This window comes from Centroberyx affinis, unplaced genomic scaffold, assembly GCF_046629955.1.
Source record: "Centroberyx affinis isolate AG114_WGS23_722 - 3 ecotype Tasmania unplaced genomic scaffold, CSIRO-AGI_Caff_v1 ptg001094l_1, whole genome shotgun sequence".
Classification (NCBI taxonomy): Eukaryota; Metazoa; Chordata; class Actinopteri; order Beryciformes; family Berycidae; genus Centroberyx; species Centroberyx affinis.
In genome coordinates, this window is record NW_027279639.1 from 299,466 (window position 1) to 308,636 (window position 9,171).

Here is a 9,171-nt window from a genome sequence, read left to right on the forward strand (position 1 = left end):
ACACACATACATACACACACACACACACAGTGATAAAACACTGATAGCCACACACAACATCTGAAGCACAGTTTCCCCCTGAAGGCACGCAGCCGACCGCAGAGAGAAGAAATGGGACGTTAAAAAAAAAAAAAAAAAAAAAAAAAAAAAAATACACATCCTGGACTTGGAATTGTAAGATTCCTTGTGCCATTTTTTTTTTTGGTCAGAATTGAGTTATTCATATGAAGTAGGTCTACCAAAACTTCACCTGTGGCTGAAGTGAGATTTCGCAAAATTGTTTCTTCAAGTGGGCAAAAAAAAAAAAAAAGCAAATTGAAAAAGTTATATTAGTTTTGCTATGTGGGATATCAAAACTTCTCTGAAAGCAGACGGAACCTCATACTATAATTCCAAGCTCACAATTTTATTATTTAGCCTCCAAAAATACAAACATTAGTGCTAATATTTAAAAGTACAGCTTTTAACATTATGATGCATTCGCAAAATGGTAATTGTAGCACTGCAGCCTCCACTAGAAGCAAAACTGGGGCCAAAACAAGCACAGACATTTGATTAAAAAAAAATCCCCCCCAAACCCCACTGCTACAACAATTACAGAGGAAACACTGATTTAAAGCATTTCAATCCAAAACATAATAAGCACTATAACCTCTATTATTTTCCATATTGAGTTTGTTGAGTTCCAATTTACGTTTCTGCCAGCAATCATTTTGTAAGTGCAGGCATCACATTTTCAAAATGGCAGGTATCTCATTTTGCAATTAAACTCTTCATCTGGAAGAGTGAGTCAGGAGAGGAATTCTAGACTGTTAGTTCATTAAGGCATGAAATGACAAACAGGAAAACAACTTATTGAGAAAAAAATCTAATTAGAGGTATGGTTGGATGTATGGCAGAGGCCCAGGGAGAAGCTCAGCATCTGGACCTGACTGCAGGCAGAGCGTCAGGAAATACTGCAGTTTGAAAAAAGTAAATGGAAAATGTTTGTAAGCAAAACACATTATGATGTTTTCAAACAAAATCTGATCAGAGACGGAGAATGCTGGGAGAGAAATGTGACAGCAGGGCGAAGTCCAAGGAGAAGACCACTGCTGGCAAAGTCAAAGAATCAAGGTTTAGGTCGGACCTCAGAAAATCTAGAAAACATAATGCATGCACAAGGAAATGAGGGATATGTATGAGAAATCATGCTATTATGGAGTGGAAGATTGCCTAGTTTGGTTTGGTAATTTGGTTTCTAGCCTCTTTCAAGTTTATTCAGTTTTGATTCATTTCATTCAGTCATGTGAAAGTTTATACTGTCAAGTGACAGTATAAAAAGTGGGCACTTCTTGTTTTGTATCATTTGAATCATTCATCAATTACACATTATGGGAGAGAACGGCACTGGCCAGTAAACTTTCCCATTTAAGGTTTTCATCCCTTTTCTTGTGGCATCTATTCTCAGTCTAAAAGACAACAACTGACACAAAGACAGCTATCATCACTTCCCGTTTGCTATACAGTTGTTTGAAATGATTGAATTGTTCATTCATTACACTTTATAGGAGAGAAAGGCATTGACCAGTAAACTTTCCCATGGATTCTCCCATTTCCCCTTCCTTACGGCATCCATTCTCAGGAGCTTTCTCAAGAGTTTTAAAGACCTTTTGTCTTCTGTATTGAGCCATAATGTTCTAATGTCATAATGTTATCATGGTGGTTGCAGTGCAGCTCACTGCTATTGGACCGGCCTTGTAAAGGGGAAGCTTGCTGAAAACACGGCCTGTGGCGCCCTCCAGCGGCTGCACGCGGAACGACAAGTCCTCACCTGTAAAATTATGCCGAGTCCAAAATAGCTCCAAAAGCGCACCGTGCGTCAAGGTCCGGATCCGGTGATATGACGCGTGTAACAGCTTTTCCATGGTCACAGTCTGAAACACTTATATAATTTCTGATGTCTGCGCCTAATTAGAAAAAAATGCAGAATCTACAATTAACATTTTAAGATCCCTATCTGTTTTTTTTCTCACCTCAGCCAGCAATGTAAACAACTGTTCTGAGGCGTCCAGCGCGCGGTGACGGAGGAGCTGCAGCCGTTTGTTTATGATGCTTCAGCCTCTTATAAAAAATATATTTTTGAAGAGAAAAAGATGCAACGATGATGATGATGATGATGATGATGATGACGATGATGATGGATGATGATATGTTGCTGATAAATTGATGATAAGTTGAACACAAAAACGCACACACGCACTTTCAACCGCAACGAAGAATCATTGTAATCTTCCTATAATCTTCCTATTGGGAGTTTATCATACTTTATGGGGCTTTTTTATGGTATTACTATAATATTCCTATAGGGACTTATAGTTTTGCTGTGATATGTATGCTATCCTGCTAAAGTTTATTATAGGATTATGAGGGAAACATATACTTTCCACTTTTTCAGTAACTGGCAAAATTAATATTTCTCAGTACAGCTTTAAGTCTTGTCCTGTGCAGAAGGTGTGTGTGTGTGTGTGTGTGTGTGTGTGTGTGTGTGTGTGTGTGTGTGTGTGGTAGGACTGGGGGGGCGAAGGGGGAGCCACTCTGTCTCCGCTGTGACTGTATCACTTCAGATGCTCAGAGAGAATTAAAAATGCGCTCCTCCGCCTTGTCACAGTTGTGCGCATTTTCTTGACAAGCCCGTTGCCACAGCATGGTGCTCGGAGTCAGAAGCTCGCCTGAGGGTCCTCACTGTCTCCACACATAATCACTAAACTATCTCGGACGCCTGATTAGCACGCAGACCGCGCGCAGCACCCGCTACCGCCTCGAGAGAAGGTAAGAGGCTCAAGTTATTGGGGGGAATATTCGCATTACTTAGCTGAAGTGTTCTTCAGAGGAGCGAAGGGTTTTGATTAAAGAGTTACTTGCCTGGAAATAGACAGCGGCAAGTCAAAGCGCCGCGAGTTTCCTGGAGAGTTGGCACGAGCTCAGAAGGTTTCGCCTATCTGCCGTTTCTGGTGTTTTATTTTCTCCTGCCTTTGAACGTCTCTTCTGCTCAAGTTCAAAGCGCGTTGGCGTTTGTTTGTTTAACGTAGTATCCGGTCAGCGGGGCAGTCTTGGTAAACAATGCAGCTCGGTGATTCATGTGTACGTCCTTTGACATGCACACTTTTACCCCCCACTCCGCGTGCAGTTAATTAGCTACTGCATCCACACATGTTTGATGTAAACGTTCGTAAAGCATGTCAGCCTCCCGGGTGATGTCATCCACTCGGCTCAGGCAAATCCCACAATGCAACTTGTGTGCGTTGGGGAAAATCCAATCAGGTCGTTTGATTAATGAGAGCAGTTCAAGGTTCCACAAGAAAAAAAAAAACAATTAGTGAGGGATTTACTGATTCACACTGGCGCTAAAGACAAAGAGGAGGCTCAAAGTATCAAATTACTGTCAGTCACACTTTTATGCTAATTAACCCTCTGGCTATCTTGTTGATTCAACTGGTGCCAGGTCTTGTGTGAGCAGTTGTTTTCACTGTGCGGAGTGGCAGCTAGCTTGCTGGTAAGCTTATAGTTGGTTTGACATGTTTTTTGGTTGATGATGTAAACATGTGAATGCTGTTCCGTAGCAAGGAAAACTTGACACTTTGAATATTTTCAAGCAGAAATTCTCACAGTATTTTTGCAGTAATCTGGATCAGTTTGGTGCAAGATGGTGCTCCAACTGCCAATTTAGATTCATTGATGTTTCCAAATGAGAAAGATATAATCACCGCCAAATAGTCCAAGTATCTCAGATCTTCTTTATTATAGCTTCTGAACTGTGTAAAGCTTAAAACAGCATAGAAATACAAATAGCCAAGTTAGAGCTAAACTGATTTGATTTATACACCTGTGTTTTGGGTGAGCTGTAACTTTAACAGTGCACCGCTCAAGTCTATTAGCCGGAATAGTGTTCAATTAGCCACTCAGACAAATGTGAGTAGCCTTGATCTCTTGTCTCCCCTCTCAGGGCAAAGTGAATGTAATCTCACACCATCGGATTGTTACATAACTTTAAAACTGAAGTGCCATGCTGCCTGCGTAGGAGTGGATGTGATGTTCCCACTTCCTTGCTGTTGTTTTTCTTGTTAATTCTGAGAGGCACATTACTGTAAGCCATGTTTTGTGACTTTGCATCAATGTTAATGTTCAGGCTTTTGGTTGCAGGAGCAGCTCAGAGACAGATAGAAACAAAAAACCTAACCGAGTCTTTTTCAACCCTTGCTGTGATCATGTACCTACTTGAAGTCTGTGAATTGGGAGTGTGGGATGACATGTTAATTTTGAAGGTGGCATGACCAAGTGTGTATGTGTGTGTGTGTGTGTGTGTGTGTGTGTGTGTGTGTAGGGGGGCTGCATTCTGCCCTGTGTTGTGTAGGAGGAGTGTGATCGCAGAGCGCCCAAGCATGACGCTCCAAACTGTTGGAGAGAATACAGTACTGTGCTGAGCAGCCTGTGCTGTGTGCTGGAAGTGGTGCGCAGACAGACAACGTTACAGTAACCTGACTCACGTATATGGCAGGCTTCCCCCATTGGTGCCCGGGAATTATGTCATCATGGCACACACACACACACACACACACACACAGCAGCAGCAGCAGCAGCAGCACCCCCCACACCCACCTCCTCCTCACTGAAAATGAGTTTCTTCCCTAAAACAAATGTCCGCCATTTTGAAAATGTGACACTTATTGTGATAAAATGATGGCTGGCTTGCAAGTAAAACTCATTGTTTACATTCTTAGTTAAAGACTTGTTGCTTACCCAATAGTAACATTTTAGATTATATAATTACATTTTTGATATACTGATCAATGACATCACACAGCATCTTTTGCCAAAATGTAGTTTACCATTTAAATGAATATATTCATATGGAGCCTTTAAAGCAAAAATACACCCTAAAACACCTTAACACTGTTTAAAAAAATCAGTTATTGGCAATGTATCTTGGGTTTTGGTGTCCATTTTGTTGTTTGGTGGTGTATTTTTCTTATTGCAGTGGATAACTGGTCAAACATAGACGATGTGAGGCAGAGAGACCAATTTCTCCACTGACAGCAGCCTCAATAGACCAGAATGCAATGCAGCCACAAGACATGTTGTGTTCTGAGTAAAGGGGTGTGAGTCTCACTTTTACTCAACTGTAAAAGCTCACTCTCTTGCTCTTACTATCGCTATCTATCGTTATCTCTCCACCTACATGTATAAACCACAGCTGATTGGAACAAGTTCAGGCCCGCTCCCTGGGAGTTGTCAAAAGGCATTCTGGGTAACGTAGGAAATCACTAACTGAAGTAGAAGTGGACGAGGCAGGTTGAGGGAAAGCGGATTCACCAAAAAGGGAAATTACAACACTTCATTACCACAAGATCACTCCTGGAAGGCATCGAACGTCACAGGTGATTCCTACCAATCAAAAAAGAGACATAGCTGATTGGCCCCGCCCCCGACATGCCTGAGCCTGGGTTTGACTGGGACTGTGATTGGTGGAAATCATCAGACGTCAGTTTTTGAAACGCTCTCAGAGAGGTTTAGGGATTTGAAAGGCGTGATAATGGAGGAGGACTTGAAAATGAAAAAGTTTGACTCATCAGCTGAGTGTGATGAGTATTAATGCAGCCTATTGTCCTCTTGTGGTCACTGTAACACAATCTTCTAATGGAGGATGAAAGTGATACATCATTGTCACTGTCAAGACTCCACTGAGACAGTTCATGCACCGGGCTGGACAGTCTTAAGAAGCACTACATCATTGTCACTGTCAAGACTCCACTGAGACAGTTCATGCACCGGGCTGGAAAGTCTTAAGAAGCACGGAAAATGAATTGGATTACTTACAAATCTTAGTTATTTTGAGAAAATTGCACAAAAAGTCCAGAGACTTAGAGGATAAAATAAACAGTTTTTCCATCTTAATACACATTTGAGTAAACATTTGATGTAATTGTGGAGTCACTGTTATTTCACATTATTGTGATGTTTGTTTTTGTGAAGAAAAATCTTTAGCTATAGAGAGATATGACCTGATTGACAGTTTATATCAGATTAAACCCTGACCCAAGTAATTAAATCCAGTCAAGAATAGGAAAAACTGCTGAATTAGAAATGAAAAAGAATTGGTTGAAAACCTGCACTGTCCCTTACTTGTTAAAATCAATCTTCATACCCTTGAACAGAAAGAAAAATCCACTTAGTCTGACATTATCTAACAGTCCTTTTCAAAAATAACCTTTTTTATGAAGTGTTCCTTATGACAATTCCTCATCACAATGTTAGTCACACACTGAGTCACAGAGGATCACAGAGAGGTCAAACCGGATCAGCAAAGGCACCAAATGTGACATTAAAAACCTTTAGAAGTGCACAAATCGTATCGATCCACCCACAAATATTCGGATTATGGATTGCAGAATGCAGCTTTAATCCTCAAAATCTTTCCATCTTTGTCTTTCCATCCATTCCAGTGGCCACCTAATTTCAAGAGGAGGGAATTTTATTTTTCCCTCTCACAATGCAAAAATGTCCATGATATCACATCATTTAGTCTTAGTATTCAGTAGTCAATCTGATTTTTTTGTTGAAACGCAAGTGGAAAAATCTACCGCAGCAGATTGAGATTTCACTTGTTTCCAATGCAGTTTCACTTGGACTGGAACCAAGTGAAATGATCTCACCACATTGGCAGATTTTCCCAATTGTTTTAAGAAAAACAGTGTATTTTAAGACTCCATACTAGATGAAATGACGTGTTAGGACGGACATCTTTTGCAGTGCATCTCAAGTACGGCCAGTCATCTGTCCTGGTGCGGGGAGTCTTGGCAGTGAGGAGTTTTCAGCTCTGATGGTCTTGAGTCAGAGCTTGAAAATACAAACTCCACCCTCCCACCCCCTCAATTTGGGCAAATGACCATGAACAGACGACCGTTTTATGCGACCAACCTGTGGTGTCACTATGTAACCAACTGAGTAATCGCATGAACACACAGCTGTCACCAAGGTAAAAGCCCAACTGAATGTATCCTCCATCTATCCTGCATTACTGCTGCTTTTTTAATGTTATACAGTAGAACCAAATTAGTATCTTTTAACACAAAAATTCTGTTATCTCTCAACCAACTTCCAAGAACTGTAAAGTGTGCAAAACTTGATTCCCCCCCCGCAAATAATTCCTCAAGGGGAAGGAGGCCAAAGTGCAGCAACAGCTCATCATATAGATTTCTGAGTTTTAATTTCATTTAACCTTTATTTAACACCCAGAAAATACATTAAGGGATGGGGAGGGCTAAGTGAGAAACGTAAACAAGAGAAAGACACAATATTTATTCACCAATCATCAGTTAAAACATTCACATTTCAAGCGAATCAGGTTCTTTATCAGATTTCTGAACTGTCCCATTGCCACCAAAGTATGTATCAAGTTTCAGAGTATTTCTGCAATTCATCCCAGGTGTGTGGAGTACAAAATTTCCCAAAGTGTTGAGTCAGAGTTGGATTTATTCAAATAAGTGTCACTCTGCAAAGAAAAATGAAGGAAATACACTGTGGACCATTCATGTCAAAATATGAGGCAGTTCCGGAAGCATTACAGGACATTAGAGTACACTTACATAGTGATGGACACATAAAAGATGCACACACTTCTCTCTTTATCATTCTCTCTCTCTCTCTCTCTCTCTCACTCACTCACACACACACACACACACACCATAATGATCTGACAGAACTATTTGTGATAATGCCCCTTCTGAATCACCGCACCAATCAACCGATATGCTTCTAAAATTATGAATATTCACAGTTATGCTAACAGTCCCGTCCCTCTTCTCTCCCACAGCCCAAGTGTCGGTTCTGACTCACACTAATGCCGTTGTACAACTTCATCACACACACACACACACACACACACACCAGCATACATCTCTCACTTCCTTGTCACAGCCCCTAAGTACCATCGCTGGGGCACTTTTCCAGCAGGCATCAAAACGGACACCTGTCATCAGCCGGCAGGCCCCCGTTGCCCACCGTTGCCCCCTGCGGATACTTATAGCCCACTGCAATTATGTTGTTCCATTAGTCATCCTACGCAGTGATGTGCTGCCGGCTATACTTAGCCAGTGTCATGGTCACTCTTCTGCAAATGGGAAATTTTACAGACTACTGCTTGTGATGCCGTTCAGACACGACGGACTCAGATGAAGAATAGGCACTCTCCTTTTTGTTGTAAGATTTTATTTTAGTTTTCAATACAAACACAAGCCATGACATCCCATACTTTTGTTGCGAACAAAAAGATAAATACAAAATAAATATCTGTTGTGTTTTCCCTCATGGTGCAGAGGGAATCAAACCCCCAAAAAGAAAGACAGAAGGTTTCCATACACACATGTAGGGCTGGGCGATTAATCAATATTATCGTTTATCGTCTTTCAGTGGAGTCAAATCGTGATGATTTGGTGATTTTGGGATATTCTGACTCACAATTCTGCTGTCTAAACTGATGATAACAAGCTAATTTTATTTAAAAACCCTTGACAAAATGAGGTATGAAACATTTTAAGTGATTTTGCATGTGAGCCATATTGTGATATATATAACAATATCAAAAAAGATTGATTTCAACCATATTGCCCAGCCATACACCCATGTCACCTTTATTTTCTATGTTTGTGATGCTAGAGAACCTTTGACCATAATGTTAACAATGTGTGTGGAAACTTTCTCTCTTGATATGGACTGTGAACTTTGATTTAGGGTTTGAAACCCTGCACCATGAAGGATAGTAGGATTGAGTGTGTGCCTGTTATTCCTCTCTGTTAGAATAAGATGTACAGGTGATAATTCAAAATCTGGTCTCCATCAAGGAAACCCAAACCTGTAGAGACTAAGGGAAAATCCTATGTTGAGACAAAGGCTCCTCTACCAAATTGCCATATGAGAAAGTTCAGTCCAAGCTTCCATTTGTACCCAGACCAATAGAGGCTGTGGGAAATTAGGGATATATTTATTCTTGTGTCCAAAGTAGGTATCTATGCACTATGTTGAAGGGAAGGCTCCCACCTATGACTGTATGACCTTTTACCGTTTTATCTAAGATAAGATGAAACATTAATGATCCCCATGGGGAAATTGAGTCATTGCAGCAGCAAATAGTGA